The sequence below is a fragment of the Vanessa atalanta genome, chromosome 1 (genome assembly GCF_905147765.1).
Source record: "Vanessa atalanta chromosome 1, ilVanAtal1.2, whole genome shotgun sequence".
Lineage (NCBI taxonomy): Eukaryota > Metazoa > Arthropoda > Insecta > Lepidoptera > Nymphalidae > Vanessa > Vanessa atalanta.
Genome location: NC_061871.1, coordinates 6,171,276 through 6,191,792, shown reverse-complemented (window position 1 = coordinate 6,191,792; position 20,517 = coordinate 6,171,276).

Genomic DNA, 20,517 nt, shown 5'->3' with positions numbered 1-20,517 from the left:
TTAACATCAAGTAACCCATTTGCCCGTCCACTACCTCTATCATATAAAAATAATACATTTTCACGATCAAGACATATTAAAATGGGCTCCAGTAAGCAATATTTAAGTAAATAAAATAAAATAAAATATGAAAAACAAAGAGGTACTACATACCAAAATTATGATAATTCAAACAGCTTCGATCTAATTTTCCTAATTTTCCGCATTGTTTACGTGAACACATTTAGTGCGGTAAATATGTCAAGAATTCCCTCTAAGTAATCGGAATGATGGAGACGAAATACCAACCCTTATTACTCTTAAGCTGAAACGTATTTGACGCGCGTCTTGCATAATCGAAACAAGTGTAGAGCAAATTTTAACAGAAACATCACCCCAAAATAATATTAGAAGGATTAAAATTATCGGAATATACTCTTACTAAAATATATTATTCTCTTTTTACTATTAAATATGGATAAGCCTTATGAGCGCTGCTCAATTAATTAAGACGGTGCCATTTCACGAAAATAAGAACAAATTATTAGTATTCCATTTATATTCCTTTTATTGATTTCTTTTCTTCTTCTTTCCTTTTATTTTCTATGTCAATTTAATTCGAATCCTTTCATAATATACCGAATTAACGCCCATTTAACTTCCTACTTTTTAAGTCGGCGAATATCGAAGAGTTTTAGTAAAAAATATTTTCGTACTATTTTCGCCGTTCTTAATTAATTCTTATTCTTAGCCAATAATTGTAGCTTTAGTATAAAAATATGCTTATTTTGAGGATATGCTAACATTAAAAATAATTCTATTTTTGATATAGGTTAGAACACATATATGTGATTTAATATAATTATATTTATTAAACTTTTAGTACATCGGTAAGTTTATGTCATAGGCATACTGACCTGTTTTAGTGCTTAGATAAATAATATGTGTTTATATTGCGCTTTTAAAAACTTTATCATATTCTAAATTTTTTATCTCTGCCAGTGAGTTATCCACCAACTAACCAACTGCCGTGTATCCAATAATCCCTACTGGAGCAGTGTGTCGGAGTGAGTTCCAAATATCCTCAAAAGAGAGAAGTCTACAGCAGTAGAACATTAACTTTACTTTACTTTTAGTGAGTTCTCGAACCTTCTAATAGAACTTCATGTCTATTACACAATTTGAAATATAAATTGATTATGATTACTTAGAATATTTATTATTATGCTTTTAAATAAATAACACTCAATATAAATATAAACAGTCAGTATAAAACCCTCTCGGACGAAAAACTACATGGCTGACATTTTATTGGCAAAGTTATAAATTATTTACAGGGCTTAGTACGCATCTGGACGTATGACGAGCTGTAGAATAAGATTCTTATTCATATTCAATATCGTATATATTTTAAAGTGAGACTTATTTGGATGCGATTTCTTGTGTAATGGTTGTGTGCAAATTATTCTGCTAAACATAACTTTAAGTTCCTCACGTGACTGCTGTTGTTAGTTGCACGTGCTTTAATATTTCTATTTGTTTTTACGGGTTACGATGAAATTGCGCTCACATATGTTCATAATATGTCGCAAAAACTTTTTTATTTCTCATAACAACTTTTTAATTTTTTTTTTATTTTATATTTAATACATTCATAATATGATTGTGATTGTTGAAGAACAGCCACTGTCTAGTAAGTATCTTGGAGGTTGTTTTCGATATAATTTGCATTTTTAAAATGATCTTTGAATAATTCGATTGAATTTAAATTTTCATTCAAAGATGTGTCATAAAAATTACATAACATAATTATCATCAGACTGTAACGGCGCCGCGATTAGGCAAACTTCACTGTCATACGGTAACATAAGCGAAATGAAATTATTAATTCCGTTTGCGAAGGAGATAATTTTGCGAAATGGTCGCGTTGTTTGACTTTAATTAATTCGAAGCTTGTCAACGGCGAATGTAATTCCGAGTATATGTCTGTTTGAGGCGTGTTGCGCATTACCGTAATCGTAAGCGTTTATTTAGCATAGATAATTATTAACATTATGTAGCTTTTAAAGAATAATGTAGGTTTTAATTTGACTTTAAAACTTTCCAATGTATCATTAATGTTTGTTGTTTAGAAATAAACTCTGCGTGGTATAAAATAAAGTCATTTCCCGCAATTTGTATCCCGCCATCTTTTTCTCTTTTCGTTAACTACGCAACGGATTTTATTCAGATAACATTATGAAAGATTTATATATAAATATATATAAATCCAAAAAAACTATATTTTTTATATATATATTTTCTTCAATATAAAATTTGTAAGTAATACTTATAGCACTCAAAATTAATCTCTAAAATTATGCATAATAAAAATAGTTATAACTCTATTGCTTCATTGGGTTTATAAGAAATGACGCTGTGTATATTATATGTATATATACTTTTTAATTCTACTTTATAAATATACTGATGTTTAATTCAAATATATTACGATAAACCAATTAAAAGAACAGCCATCCATTTATCAGTAGTAGGGTTGAAAGTGAGTAAAAGCGTATAAATTTCCAAACTATCATTTATACATGGTTGAACATCAACAAAAGGCAGTAAAAATCTACACTCAGCTTGCATCATGAGCCGGGAAGAATGCTTGACTTTTTGAATGTAGGGAGCAGTGAAACAGTGACATCTTTCCCGCTAGTACTCTTCAGTATAGAGACGACTCATAGTCATTTGAAACAAAAGGTGAAATTGCCCCAGGAACGAGTTTCCAGGTTGTTTCGCGAGCGTTGACCGCCTTTGACGCCTCTGCGGTTGTGACATATCTACGCCACGACTCTATCCCCTTTTTTTCCTTATTTGAAGTGTTTTGCCTTTATTATATCAGGCGAAATGAGCTTTTTTACAGCATGTGTAGGGAGCGACGTATGAACATATTTTATATTTTTATTTATGAAGATTAATATAAGTATTCTTTGTATAATATTTATGACTACGTTAAATTAACTATTAATTAACCAGACTAGACTAAGATTATCAAAATATCTATTTTATACAGTTGTAGATATAATTTAATACTGTTTTTTTTACCAAATTTCAGTTATGGTAATTTATCATTTTGAGATTATTAAGAGTCCAAATTTTATAAAATGTATGTATTTTTTTATAGTCCAATTAAATTATGAAAACATAAAAGAACGCGGATGTCTATATGTGTTTTTATGTTCGTATATGTTTAAACTGAAGTATTTTATCCGAATTGCATCTAACGTCGTATAGTAATAATTATGTTAACTCCGGAAATTTTCAAGGCAAAAAAGCAATAACGTTTCATCTTCAGCTTCATCGCTACCATAATTTATGTTAGGAATTCTATAGTAATCGAAAGTTTTAATTTTTAATATAATTTAAAAAATGCTGATGTGAGCCGAGATGGCCCAGACATTATAACAAGAGCATTTTAAACGATGATTGCTGGTTCAAACCAAGACGACCACCATTGAGTTTTCATGTGCTTAATTTGTGTATATAATTAACCAACGAGAAGCGTGGTAGAATAAACTCCAAAAGGAGACGAGATCCTCGCCCAACAGTGGGACATATATAGGTTACTTGTTTAAAGAATGCAAAGTAAATAAATATTATATACAGATTCGAACAATACCGATTTTATAAAAAAAATATTACATTAAGTCTTTTAATACATATTATGTTCCATTCTATATACAACTTTAACATGTTTTTTTTTATCGATGGTACTCAAATTAAACTAAAATGACGTAACTTTAGTCGAAAACCTGTACATTCGTGTTGTATGTAATATTTTTTTAACAAAAAACCCATGTCCTGGTGACGCAACGCGTGAGTTTTTCTAAATGAAATAAAATAATCCAATGTCCATTTTCATTTGATAAGCCACGTGAACAACGAAAATTGATTGACGCGTGAATTTAAAAAAAAAACCTACTAAGTCTAACTATGATAATTTTAGTATTAATAAATAATTTAACGATTAATAAATTTGAAAAACGTTTCCGCCTGTAAAGGTTTCAATGCTCCTTACGTCACAAGATAGTGTTGTAAGAAGTATAGAAACAATTGTAAAGGAATTTCATCTTTTTTTTTTTTTTTTAATAATAATAATTTTTATTTTGAAAAATTTAAGCATTACAGTAATTACACCAAGTCGCTTATATCTACACTAATTACTTAACAATTTTTTATTTTTTTTTTAAAAGTATTCATACTAATTTGACTAAAACATATTAAAATTTAGTAAAAATAAAAATAAAATTTATAAAAAAAAAAAAAAGTAAACAAAAATAAGCTTAAATCTATTTAGGAACTACAAAACATCTTTAAAATAGTGCACATGTGTAAGCCCCTCTATGTAGGTACCACCCACTCGTCAGATATTCTACCACCAAACAGCAGTACTCAGTATTCATGTGTTCTGGCGTGAAGGGTGAGTGAGCTATTGTATAGCTACACAAGGTGCATATTATCTTAGTTCCCAAGGTTGGTGGCGCATTACCGATGTAAGAAATGGTTAATATTTCTTATAGAGGCATTGTCTATGGGCGGTAGTGACATTTGCTCGTCCGCTTATCTTAATAATAAAAAATAACACATGCGTGTTTCTTCAGAATGTTTTCCTTCATAGCCGAGCATGAGCTAAATTATAAATTAAACCTTTCATAGCTTTATGGTGATTGGGTATGAATTCGAAATCGTATGTTAACATTTACTTCTTCTAACAATTAGACCAACTCGACTCGTAGCTCGAGATTAAAATCTGTTTAAACCTTATCACAGTAAAATGGTAAATACCGTTAGATTATAATCTATCTACAATAAATACAAAAAAATGTATACAATTTCGATAGTGTATGGTTTATAAGCTTTCGGTAAAGCTAGGGTTTTTATAATTTAACTGTTAATCTCTTCAGTAGATTATAATCTAGCAAAACAGAACACTGTAAATTTTATTTAAGCAGTATGTTACGACTCACAATCTTTCGACAGTTACCCATCTCAGGAGATAGAATGTACTCTACATTCTATCGGTATTTATAATTTCTCGATGATAGAAACATATATAAAAACATTAAACAACATTATTAGGCTATTTTTGTAACCAATATTTAAAATCAATATTATATTTTAGTCACAAAATAAATCATGCGTAGTAAATTAGTAGAAAACTATGGAAATACTTAACGAATAATTGTCTAAAGACTTTCGACCTAACAAGAACATTCGAGTCTCAATTTGGAGCTGGCATTAATCAGTATGTCAATGAAAATATATCAATCTCGTTTAAGTTGTGAGGCGCAAATTCTTAGCCAAGTTCGAGTGACAAATAGTCGAGACTGTTACATTCCGCTTAAGCCGGTGCGACTGCAGTAACATTCATTACTGTTCGACACGCCACGTCCTCATTTAAACAAACGTTAAATCAAATAACTCTTCTAAATTCATTAGGGAAATCTCGTCGCAAATTATGAACTATCATCAGTGACTACCTAATTTTATTGGATATGGCAATCGTGTGTACACATATATTATTTACTTGATTGCTAGATTGTTACTCTCGTGGCTAACTTTTGTATGTAATGTTGTTGAATACGTTTTAAAAACTCAGGCCACGTTAATATAAAAATGGTTTTCTGTCAAGCAATCTCTGTAGCAACTCGGCGGTGGATCGCAAGATCAAATCCGGGTGTTAACATGTTTCAACTTTATGTGCTTATGTATAATTTAAAAAAAAAAACAGTTTGTATGTGATTGATGAAACAATCGGATATAATTCGCCCACCTATCCCCATTAATGCAGCGTGGTGGTACACTTGAAATTATCCATTCACTCATTACTCTCCTAAAGAAAATAGTAGCCGACGCTCAGTATAAAGCAATTCTCGGCTGTTTTACTATTTTTTAAATAAAAAAGCCATTCATAATAATTTTAATATTACTTGTAGGATTGATAAACGTAAAATTCAACTGCACTATCACAGCTTAAAGCAAATAAAACTAAAGTACATTTTCAAATCAACGGTAGAATAGGTCGATCAGTTACGACTACACTTATCCACGACTAACGAGTCGAAGCGTCGCTAACTTAATCAAACATTTATTTGGCTTTAATTGAATTATTCTCTAGACGTCTATTGCAAATGAATCATATTAAATCGTTCATTAATTAGGTAAACGCTCACTTGTTAATCGAGCATAGCGGTTTTTATTGAAATTGATATTTGTAATTAAGGGAGCGGGAATTTTATGCTTACCAGTAGATTAACTCGTGAGTAGACACTCGTGAGCATCCGGTAATCTTGAGCTAATCCTTACCATAATTAAATCTATCTTGAAACTACAAGATTAAATATAGTTACATAAAATTAAAATATTTTTTGATTACAATTATGTTTGATTAGTTCAGGTTTTTGACTTATGCTCGGACCGATATTGTGGCGGCCTGTTATATAGACTTAAACACTTCGATATCAATAGAAGATCAGATTTTAAACTCGCAGTTGCAAAACTGTATGAGAAACATTGGCGCCGGTGGTAGGGCTTTGCGCAAAGCCCTACCACCAAATAAAACCGTTAGTTCTTTTGGGATCCACGATTTCTTCTTCATATAATATGGCCAGTGAGTCACTGGGCCATAGCATTAGCATTAGCAGCCCGTAAATGTCCCACTGCTGGGATAAAGGCCTCCTCTCCCTTTGAGGAGAAGGTTTGGAGCATATTCCACCACGCTGCTCCAATGCGGGTTGGCGGAATACACATGTGGCAGAATTTCGTTGAAATTAGACACATGCAGGTTTCCTCACGATGTTTTCCTTCACCGCCGAGCACGAGATGAGTTATCATCATGTCATAATGGCCCTAAATGTCTTTCATCCTTAGTAGTAAATGTAAAATAATTCCCAATGAACTCTAACAGTAATTTTGAGAGTGTATTTTTACAAAACGTAAAAGCATCATAAAACCAACATAGTGAAAGCTGTGTTTGCTTTACGACATTTTTATGCCAATTGCATTTTCATAAGCATACTCCGATCTTCTATAAATATTTACCTTATACGAAATAAAAACTACATTTTTTATATTTGTAAGTACTAGCGTAGAGCCATGAGTACCAATTCCCAACGACTCTCTAGCGTGGCTCGCTAACTAGTTTTTAGTATTATTGAAACATAATGTATAATTTGATAGGCGAGGGAGATAGCCCAGTAGTTGGCACGCGTGCATCTTAACCGATGATTGTAGATTCAAAGCCAGACAAGCACCACTGAACTTTTATTTGCTTAATTTATTATTTATCGGCGGTGAAGGAAAACATCGTGAGGAAACCTGCATGTGTCTAATTTCAACGAAATTCTGCCACACGTGTCCACCAACCCGCATTGGAGCAGCGTGGTGGAATATGCTCCAAGCCTTTTCCTCAAAGGGAGTCAGAAATTTACAGGCTGTTAATGTTATTAAATGTTGTATAATTTGTCGTAGCTCTCTTAACCTACACGTACATTCACACGTACACTCACACATAAATAATGGAAAGAATCACTTACAACCAATGTTTGTGTTGATTTTTTTTGCATTTGTTTTGTTTCAAACATTTTCACTGAAGATGTTTGGCGCTGCTAGCTTGAATACAGAGTTTTAGTTAAGCTATAGATATTTCATTCGCTTAATGTCTTTATTGTTTTTCGCTTTTAATTATTTTGTAAACTAGTAAAAAAATTTTCGACATTAAATTTTATGTAATGACTATTTATATTAAATAATCGTTATATCATATATTCACGTTTCCTTAGAAAACTTTGAACATATACTAAAATACAAGTTGACTGCTGCACATCTCAGCAGTTCGTGATAAAATGAGAGGAGTTTTAAAGAGTTAGAGGAAATAAGTAAGCGTTTTCTTTGGGCGTAATGTAAATAAATCAGTTACTCTGTGGTCGAAGGATGAAATTCCAGCACCAATAAGGCGTGTGAGTCCGCCTAATCGAGTAAATATTTCCAAGTCAGTGATCTGAATGCGTCGTCAGGCCAGGTAGGATCCTCGTTATTGTATATAGTTTGCTTATTATATAAGCTACGACAGCCTCTTTGGTCTAGGCTAGGTTATGAGGTGGTAGACTCGATTGTCTCAAGTTGCAATCCCAGCAAAAGCTAAAAAAGTTATAGGGTTTCATTTCGGGATTTTCTTAGTAATTGCCTGGATTGTGGAAGATGACATTCACTATCCAGTGCCTCGAAGAGAACGTAAAATAGTTGATCCAGCGCCTAAACTCTATTTAATAGTGTCTAATTTGTCGTCCCAATGGAATACTTAATGCATTTGTGCACTACAATATATCATGCGCAAATAGCTAGTTTCAATTGAGAATTACTGGCTAGGCCGACTTTAGGAGGACATCATATAAGCTAAATTATATTTGAACTTGAAATTATAATTGAACTTAATAAGTATTGAGCAGATGCTTCGTTTGTAATTTGTGTGTTCTGCGCTTATTTAAATGTCTGGAGATATCTTTCGAAGTATCAAAATGTTGGGCGTGTACCACCTTCGTCTTCATCTACACTTTCCATCAGGTGAGATGGAAGACAAACGTGTATTCCATTACAACGATAAAAAAAACAAAAACCACAATTACTGTTTACAGAGAACGCTTCTAATTATAATATAATTTATTTGATAAGCTAGTGATCTATGTTAAAACCCTAATAAAGTCTCAATGACTCAATAAGGAAACATCTTTGTCTTTAATTAAATATCCAATAAATGATGAGTGTTTTATATCTTAAGACGATTATCAAAATCTGAATCAAAGTTCAATATATGGTTTATGAGTCGACAGCGAACAAATAAACAGACGCACAAAAAAACCTTCGTCTTATACTGTACTATTTAAAGAGGCGACATTAATAAAATAAGCTTAAAACATCAAATAGATTTTCAGATTAAATCGTTTGTACAGGCGAATGGAAGAGATCAGTATTTTATTTTACTCTACAAATAAACACAAACTCTCAGTATTGTTGTTGGACAAAAAGGTGGACTCTGTTTACATTATGATGGGAATTTTGATTTTAATTTCATTGAACAAAGTGTAGATGAAAATAAAAGTAATCTAAAAAAGGTATTCACGGATAAATTCAGTTACTTACCATAAAGTTGCTCTTATGGAATTCCATTTGCACTAAGCCAAGTTACGTTCTTAATATATTTGGAATAATTAAAAAGATACGCTTCTCTTACCGTATGAAAGAAATGAGAGTGTTGTATGTTGTGGTTAGAAATATCTATAAAGTCATCCCCAAGGCCGCCTGCTTCGCTTACTTCAGAGTATTTTATTAAAAAGTATCAAGGTTTCAACGCCTGACATTAGTTTCTTTACTAAAAGCAATATTTTTCAATTTAAGTGACAAAGTGCACTTACAACGGCTTGTTGGATACTAAAACTTTGCCATTTGATCGGCGTCTCCTGCAACAAAAGTCTATAATAGTTTTTTTTATACCAATGTCGTTGAGAATTTTGTTTTTGTTGTAATATCAAAAAGTATTCCTCTCTGCGTTTTATGTTTATAAATTACATAAACATTTTTTTGCACTGCAAGATCTTTATTTAAAATAATGACAGAAAAATACACATTGCTTTAAAATATTCTCGTTAGTATTTTCCTGCTTACTATGTATATATGAGCCGAGATGGCCCAGTAGATAGAACACGTGCATCTTAACCGATGATTTCGGGTTCAAACCCAGACAGGCACCACAGAATTTTCACGTGCTTAATTAGTGTTTATAATTCATCTCGTGCTCGGCGGTGAAGGAAAACATCGTGAGGAAACCTGCATGTGTCTAATTTCAACAAAATTCTGCCACATGTGTATTCCACCAACCCGCATTGGAGCAGCGTGGTGGAATATGCTCCAAGCCTTCTCCTGAAAAGGAGAGGAGGCCTTAGCCCAGCAGTGGGAAATTTACAGGCTGCTAATGTAAAATGTAAATGTACTATGTATATCTTAACTTAATATCAATGACTTACTAACTAAATGTAGTATATTTTTTATCCTGATAATTATTTAAACTTATTTCTCTGGATAATATGTATTATGAGACATTTTTGAATGATCAGAATACAGAAAATAAATAAAAAACCGTGCATAAACGTATGTATCTTCATACTTCCAAACAAACAAAACTGCATCATGTGTATATATATATTTAGAACATTATATCAAAGTAATTAATTCGTTAGTTAAGGCATAGAATATATTTATTTCAACACATATTAAAAACATAAAAATTTAATCAAATAACTTTGCAAATAAAATTTATATGCACATTTTAAATTTGAACACCGAAACAAATGCAGCAGATAAAGTCTATACTTTTCGAGTCGCGAAAACCGATAGGAGTCCCAACGCACGTTGAGCCGAGCGGAATCCGTGCCATATTTCATCCCCTACGTTATGCGCTCTGTGAAAGAAAATACATTTTTCACTCTCTTTAGAGCTATCGCAGTATATTCCTTTTATTTGTTTCGCTCGGAGTATCCGATAGTTTTTGCACAGCTTCGTTTAAAATATGAATCGTCATTTTAATTTTTATACGTATCAATATTCGTCTGTTCCTTTACGTTCCTTTTTTAAATTATCCTACTCATTCTCTGTATCTGAGTCTAATGAAAATATATTAAATAAATAATGTAGCAGTAATTCCATTGCTATGTAATATGATTATTGTTAAGGTGACGTATGTGTATGTATTGTCGGCTATAGAATTTATCACATCATAAAGGGTACTAGCATTAGGGTATTCATGAAATGGTGTTGTTTTATTTAATATTACATTGTACATCGTCTACACTGTGATATATTGATGCAAAAAATGATTAGAAATCATTTTTCGTTACAGATAAATACTTCACGATATAACAAGTATAGACTTGTATCAGTGTAGGTGTTATAAAATTGTTACAAAATTAATTCAATTTAAAAAAAAAAAAAGTAGTATTTCGCCTTGTTGTGTGGTAAATGGTTACCACCGCCCATCGATATTAAGCTCTGTTAGAAATATTGACCATTCATTACGTCATCAATGCGTCACCAACCTTCGGAGCATGTTATGTTCCTTGTGCCTGTAGTTACACTGGCTCACTTACCTTTCAAACCGGAACACAACAATCCTAATTATTGTTGCTTGACGGTAGAATATATGAGTGGTGGGTACCACAAACCCCAACTACGAAGTAAAATAATAATAATACCTACCTATTATGCTATCTGCACAATTCTTCACATAATTATAAGATTCACGATTCACAGGTAGACAGTGGTTAACCTACCACTGCTAAAACGTAATCTCCATTGATGTCTGACCAACGGTGTATTATGGGATTTGGCTGATCTTTTTTTCGTATTCATTAGTACTTATAACCTAAATAGTGTTAGTATATTTATTTAGAGCTTCCAGTAAAATACTTTTTCCTAAACATGGTCTGCGGTGACATCCTACCAGGATTGATATTGTCTTGGAGGAAATATATGGTTTCTAAGATATCACGCTGAGATTTTGTTATTTGGTTTCTATTTTATTGTATTATCTCTGTAATCTCTGATATATCTTTATAGACGTACACGTCGTTTTTAATTTAAATTAAATTATATTGAAGACACTTTGAGGCACTTGAAATTTAAGAATATGTGCCAACTGTTTGTCGAGAGCAATTAACTTTGAACAATTATTATTATTATCGTATAAAGGTTAGTGTACGAAATTAAGTTTACGTGGTAGATAATAAATAATTGTAATTATATGTTTCCTTATATTTTAAATACGCCATCATAAGATATCAATTATTATCGCTATCGTTTTTTTTTAATTAGATTATTTTTAATTATAAATTAAAATTTTGTACTAAAAATCAATAATTATTTACAATTAAACATATGTAGATGAAACTTAATTGTATAGTATTTTTTTTTGTTTTAATTTAATTCGAGATAATTGAATTTAAATTGTGTTTTAGTAAGTAAATAAGGGTAAGTACTAAGTTTCTTGCTAGTTTTTCTTAATAGTATCTAACATCTCCCCCGCTCGAGCCGTTAGCGAGTATATACCGTAGCCGTCGGTCGTTTACCTCACGTCGATAGTATCCACAGAAGTTAATTTACACATGGTTTGTATTTAATATAAGATTTAAAAGATAATTGTGTTACTTGAGGAATAGTGTTATGTTATGTTCTCTTTAGTTAATAAAGACCAAAGCGCTATAACACAGTGAATTTGCTTAGATATTTAGTGTATATTTTTAATTTTTCTCTAAATGTATATACATAACTAATAGTCCTGTATTGTTCTGAATATTGACCTCACATACAGAATATCTATAAGTTTGGAACGTCAGCCTCCGTTTTACAATGCAAGTTTCATTTCGTTTGTGTCGTGAGTCCAGCACAGATCTATTGAATGTACGTGAAAGAAGACTTCTGACTCAATGGCCCGGTCTCTCGACGTTTCGACGAACAATTCCCGAAATACAGTTCTTATGTGTATTGTTATAGAACGAAATAAATAAAATACATTGAAAATAGTTTGGACTATACTATAAAATTTGAGTTTGACTTTCTATTTATTTTCCTTGGTTAATAAAACTCTCATTATATGAAACTTTGGCTGAGATTCATCTATTAGGAAATATTATATATTTAATTCGAATCAAAAATGTGTTTATTTTTACAAGCTTCTATTTAGTAACAGGGTCTTCTATGTTTTCGAACAATTATCCTACAATTATTTTTGAAAATTTTGGGAAAACATCAGCGAATAAATTGTTTTCTCCTCTTATCATTATTATTTTTATTGATAGCACTAAAACTTGTCTAATTAAAAACGATGTTAAACAACCAAACAAAAACAAACATTTTGAAAACAGAGGAACACAAAGGTACTAAACTGTTTTACCATTACCTGCATATATATAGTATTTAATACTGCAAATTTAAGCTACTTTCATTCAACCATTTTTATGCACCAATCCTGCACTAAGTACTAACTTGTAAATAATGAATATAGTAATTTGTTTAAAATTTTAATTTAACCTCATTTTAATTTTTTTTTTTTTTTATTAAGTAGTGATAATCATTATATACGGTATGAATTTCGAAAGGAAATATATTATTTCAATAAACAAATCAAAAACTAAATCTACTCATAGCGTGTTATTTGAGCAAACTCATTTCTACGAAGCCTTTGATGAATTGTCTTAATTTGTAAGCTAATTTGGTATTGTATCTTAAGTTGAAATTTATACACGATTAGCTTTGTTAACGTTAGAAACGTACGTATTATATTAAGCAATTTAGAAACTCACCTAGATGTGTATAATATATTCCTAATAATAAGATTCACTTGCGTCCTACACGAAAAATCCTCCAGAATTCACAGCCAGCGAATATTTTATTTCATTATACTATCTCATAGTAGTGTGAAATTCCATTATGCGCTTAGAGCGAGATCTTGTAAAATTCCTTTTATACATGACTTGGACCAACAAAAGGTTGTTGAAACTGCACTCTTGCATCATGAACTATGGAGCATGTTTGACTTTTCAAGTGTGGAGAGAGGAGAGAAGGAGTGATAATTATTTACTACGTGGCACACTTGAATGACAAATATGGCAGTCATATGAAACAAAGAATGAAATAGCCGGAGTAGCGTACTTGTACGGCCGTTGACCGCGACTCGTAATTCTGCTGTTATTTGACACAGTACCAAAGAATTGTGTCCCATTTTCGAGCCATTACATTGAACTTTTGAATGAAAGGATGAACATATATAAAATTCGAAACAATTTAATTTACGCTGCGAGAATTCACTGTTCAAACATAAAGAAAATACGTTGAGGCAACAAAGATATATACTCTTTCATAAAAATATTGTATTAAAATATAATTATTATACATTCGATTATCAAACAATACTTTCACACATATGTGCATACATAAGTATATATATAAAACATTAGTATTATTATTCGCTTAGAACATTACATCAAAAATTAAAACAATATAACCAAAAGCCCATGGACAGAATTCTGTTACTAGTAAAGGACATGTTCTAATCTAGTAAATATTTCCAACTCAACGGCTCGAGTAAGTCGATAGACCAGCTACGAGGTCTGTAGCTCTCCGTAGCGTGCTCTGTAGGCGTCGCAATTGACTGGCTTAAATAAACATTTGTGTAGCTCTCTAGATCAACGTTTGATGCAACTCCTGAAACACTATCTCTGTACTGAAAAATATTGAAATTGAATATTTGATTTGTGAAATATGTTTCACCACTAGCCTGTAACTTTCATTTCGATTTAGGAAACAGTTATTTATGTATGTAAAAAAAAAATATTATTCGTAAATAACGTTATAAAATCCTTTGATTTTTTTTATATTCGATAAGGACTTTATTATTAATTACGAGATTAATTTTAAAGCAAAATATTATTAATATGTGTAATATAACCTTTTTCCATTACGCATGTATAGTAAATGGGATGAACTTTGATCAATTTGACGTCAGTACGATACACGATCTTAGTTAATCTGCTATTAGATACGAGTTTATCGCGCAAAATATTCAAGTAATCGCAATTTCCGTCCGGAAAAATACGAAATTGACGTTTCATCATACGTTTTGCATTTTCTACGAACCACTTTTTGCATATCCTTTAGCAGTTTAAATTCCTATGACGTCACGATAGTGTGATGCTTATGGAAACCATTATTTAGGGAGTCTATGTAAGAAACCCTAATCTTATATAGATTCGGAAAAAAAAACAGAAATTAATTTATAAATACACACGTCCTGGCTTAGCCCAACTAGGATACGGATCTACATACATACATTTTAATTTTTGAAGTGCAAACATTTTTTTTTTATTGATAACATATTTTTTTAGACTAGGGTACTTTACTTGGCTGCCTGAAAACCATAAAAACCACCAACATCAAAAACCAAAACCACCAAAGTTTCATCACAATCGGATTAATGGTTTAGGAATGCATAGACTAATATGACATTCCGAATTCTAGTAAACTTATAAAAACTCTTTCGAATCGTCAGTTACAGTATTGAATTAACAAAGAAATATTTATTTTTATATATTAAGACCAATAATTTCATTTATGAAGTAGTGGTAAATTCATTTATTTAATTTTTATTATGCACGGTGATAAAGATAATAGCATGAAAAAATATACGGAACGGAATTCTGTCACTTATTATTGGTGTATCAACCAATCCATACTAAAGTAATTAGGAATAAACTCAAAGCATTTTCTTGAAAAAGAGAGATTTACCAAACATCACATGACCATACTTTTAAATCAGTAAATTTTTTAAAGTAAACAGTTACTTAATTGATGTTTGTAAAATTACTAAATCAATTTACTCGTTAATAAAAAAAAAACTACAATTAGATTTCAATTGTGTTTTTATTAAATATGTCTTACACAGGCCGGTTTTAACATTCCATTACTTTTAAAATAAGTCTTGACAGTACAGTCGATAGTAGTACAGTTCATTCAGGACACTAATGTAAATTTGATGGATCGTAATTATTTATTACCATCATTAATTTGTCAAAGTCTATGAGATAAATCATGATTTTAGATAACGTCGGTAAATTAATCGTCTAATGGTAATACGTAGCAGCTGAAATTTTCATTATTATTAAATCATCGAATCGTTAATTTACAAAAATCTATTTACGCCCTCATTATTATTACAAGAAAGATTTTAATTAAATTAAAACATGAAACGTGTGATATTAACCAGTAATTGTCCTTAATTGTTCAACCGCCGGGTATAAATATACTGGCAAAAAGGTATCATAGATTTGTTCACTTGAAAGCTTCAAAATAACGGTTAGGAATGCTTGTGTATAGATAAATACATTCCACAACATTACGGCTTTCTCATGGATTTATAACATAACAATCCTTTACTTGGTGGCAGGGCTTTGTGCAAGCCCGTCTGGGTAGGTACCACCCCCTCATCAGATATTCTACCGCCAAACAGCAGTGCTCAATATTGTTGTGTTCCGGTTTGAAGGGTGAGTGAGCCAGTATAAGTACAGGCACAAGGGACGTAACATCTTAGTTCCCCAGGTTGGTGGCGCATTGGTGATGTAAGGAATGGTTAATATTTCTTACAACGCCATTGTTTATATACGGTGGTGACCACTAACCATCAGGTGGCCCATTTGCTCGTCCGCCTACGGATATCATAAAGAAACAATACTACATATTGATCACGAAAAGAATTAAAAAACATACATATGTCTTTGGTTCGAACCCGTTTACTTTCTTCTATATCTTCTTATCACCCTCCTTGTCACCCTTTCTTTGTACTAGGACTTCTTGACTTAGATGATATAAGTGCAAATACTATTTTTAGTCTCTTTGTAAGACAAGATTAAGGGGTTAAGTACCTTGTTGCGGTCTAGGCAAGGTACTAGCTTACTTCTTCTTACGTCCGAAAGAGACAATGGACTATATAAAGTTTACTCATATGATATCAGTTCTGTCTGTTCGTTCTTTATTAAATATTGCTTAATAATATTGTAAGCTTAAAAACATTTTTCACATTTCTGTATTTATCGTTTTATGTAATATAAAGTATGTATATTTATTTATCTGAAACGTTAGTACTTTTACAGTTAAATGGCATGAAAATGTAGTTACCACTACTAGCTACGCCATCCGGATTTGTCCGAGAAGAATAAGAGTATATACGTATAGTATATTAAGAATAGACATACGATAATAATTCTTGTTTTAATTGAGCTGCACACTTGGGGCGTATAAAAAAATAAATAAATATTGGACAACATCACATACATTACTCTGATCACAATGTAAGTAGCTAAAGCACTTGTGTTATGGAAAATCAGAAGTAACGACGGTACCACATACCCAGACTCAAGACAACATAGTAAACTAATAAACTTTTTCTACATCGACTCGGCCGGGAATCGAACCCGAGACCTCGGAGTGGCGTACCCATGAAAACCGGTGTACACACTACTCGACCACGGAGGTCGTCGTATACAGAACAAGTCACCAAAGTTTCACTATGGGATAATTCGTTTAGATTTAAAGGTATATTCACAAGTATACACCACGCTTCTCCAACACTGGTATACGTAGCAGATTCTCATCTTTCTTCATTCACTTTTCTTCACCTTCGAACACGAGATGAATTAATTATAAACATACTATACTGCACTAAACTAAGAAACATCGGTTAAAACACATTTTCTAACACTAGGCTATCATGCCTCTCATAATAAGCTTAGAAGCGACTACGTAGAAGCATTGCCCGCGGACCCCAATAAAAATATATATATAATATTTGTGTGTATCCCGCATGACGCGGATTACGTACAGCAAATATATTTGTGTGTTTATAAGAATGTCACTTTGAACGGGTCGATTGGATGAAATTGAGGATTGGAAAGATACATTTCAAAGCTAAACAACATTTTAATACATAGGCATATGCAAATACGGAAACCCTTTTTGGTAACTAGTAGAGGTGCCTCACCGACTAGTTTGTTTTTATTTGAAATAACCGTGTTCCGCTACTCTTTACTATATATTTATAGGTATGGGTAAAGCTTATGAGATAATCTGTCTGTTTGACTCGTTTACTCCATGTCGTTACCTACTTAGTTTTTTTAATGGTACAATATTTCAATAACCTATTCGAACTTTGGTGAGCGGTCCGTGAAGGTCACATTTTATCTCAATTTCCAATCGTATAGAATATTTTTTTTTTTTAATATATTGAAAGAAATATAATCTGCTTTAAATAAAACGAACCAACAAATAGGTTACTTAACATGATTTCAGAGCCTTCAATCCAATTCCTTTAATTTCAATTTTAGATCTGTGACACGGACCATTAGTTTCAGTTCTAAAATACATTTACTCGTATAAATTAGAGTTTGAAAAAAAAGCTTGCTTGAGTTCAGCAAGGAGATCGTGTCATACGATCCTATGTTTCACTCGTAACATTTTATAACCAACATTTAAATAACTTAAAATATTTCCAAAAAAAAAATCAACGACTAAATTTTTGTTCTTCAAATTGATTTGGGACCTTATCGAAAGTAAATACCCTGAATTTTCCAATTCGCTTGTATATTCGGTTTTATTAATAACGGGGATCTGAGGTAAAAAACAAAAAAAAAATCTGCCAAATTCCCGAAAACCTTTGAAGGAACCAAATTAAAAAACGATGTTATTTGAAGTTGCTTAAAAACGGGTACAACATTAGTATTGACCCACCAAAGTCAATGCGAATGCGAACCAGATATATTAGAAGAACTATATTAGGTACCTACACTTAATAAACAATATTTAAACATAGTCACCAACTGGCATTAGAGCAGCGTGGTGGAATTTTTACTAAACTTATCCTCAAAAAGGATTTAGACCAACAGTAAGACACCTACAGGCTCTTACTTAACTTTGTTTTGTACACATGACTTTGTTTAATTGAAGTATCATAGTAAAGGCGTTGGGAAGTTAATTACATACATGCATTAACAGCCTGTAAATTTCCCACTGCTGGGCTAAGGCCTCCTCTCCCTTTGAGGAGAAGGTTTGGAGCACCACACTGCTCCAATAAGGGTTGGTGGAACACACATGTAGCAGAATTTCGTTTCAGAAAATAGACACATGCGTGTCTTTGCGAAACACTTTTTTCTTTTCTCATTTCCTTCACCGCTGAGCACGAGATGAATTATAAACACTATTTAAGCACATGAAAATTCATTGGTGCTTGCCTGGGTTGGAACCCGAAATCATTGGTTAAGTTGAAGTTCAAACCAGTGGGCCACCTCGGAGGTCAATAAGTGTTTTTAATCGATTTGACCGTCGCGTAATATTATCGCTGATAGTTGTGAATATAGCATACATTGACATTTATCAGCGATTATATTACAAGGTACAAAATGTAATCATTGATTTCGTTCGTAAAGGAGACAATTTTGCGGAATGGTCGCGTTGTTTGACTTTAATTAATTCGGGGCTTGTCAACGGTGAATGTAATTTCTGAAACGCGTCTGCCTGAAGCATGTTTCTCGTTACCGTAATCGTGTGTCGTTCATTTAGTGTTGATGACATTTTGCGGTTTCAGCCCACATGTATATGTGATCAGTCATCAAGATGGTATTAATTATTATTTGGCGTACACATAGTTTCCTAAATTATGAATTGCTTGTTTAACAAACTTATACATAAATTATATCAGTATTATAAATTAAGATATCCAAAATATTTCTTAAAGTTATTTTCGTAAAATAAATTAAGTAGGTACTCTTAATATTGAATTCATTTACGATAATAAAGTCATCCTAACCTACTTGGGTTATAGGAAAATAGTTTAGTGTACAAGTATGTTCGCAAACACAGATGCACTCTGTATTCCTTCACTCGTATAATCCGATGTAGCGCACCAATACGCCACGACGGGAAAGGTCTGACCCGGAATTTAAACCCAGGATCTCGAAATCTGCGGTTTTATTAACTAGACACCAGATCGACAAGGCAGGCGATATAACTAAAACAGCTAGTTAATATGGTTCTATTTTAGTTTACAGACGTTGTCACTCAATAAAAAAGCCGCAATGAACTTGGTTTCGTTGATTCGATTAAAATTTACTTCGTATCTTTAACGAAGTTGAAAAAATGAACTAGAACGTATATTAAATGAAACGTATTGAATTTGAGAAATCGTAAAACAACACCGTGTTCCTAACATGTATCCGAGAAACAGATCACAATGCAGCTACACGTCCATTTTATTGATTTTTTCGTTGTCATTTTACATTCTCATCGAAAACAAAAACGCATCAATCATACACGTTCTCGTTAGCGCATGCGTAAAGACTTTTATAAATAACAGTATTCTTCCATTCGACTTGATCAACAAAACTCTTTATTTTTTTGTTTGTACGTATTTGCAATTTATAAATGATTTTCAATTTTGTTGTTAATTGACTCAAATCGCCTCGCTTGAATCCGCTGTACTTGAAAGTATTTTATTAATACAATTTTTCATCTTGTTGTATGTGCTATGAAATACTTTTATTTTTTTGTATAACGTGAATTGTAAATGTAAAATGTAAAGTCAGGTCGCCCAGACCTAATTTTAAGTGGTCACCACCACCCATACACGCCATAGACAATGGCGCTGTAAGAAATATTAATAATTAATTACATCACCAATGCGCCACCAAGCTTGGGAGCTATCCCTTGTGCCTGTAGTTACACTGACTCACTCACTCTTCAAGATGGAACACATCAATACTAAGTATGGCCGTTTGGGGGCAGGATGCCTGTACGGTGGGTGGTACCAGACGGACGTGCACAAAGCCCTACCACCAAGTAGCTCTCATTTAACTGGCCATGTGCCCAAGGGGATATCATATAAATATCAGATATATACAGCAC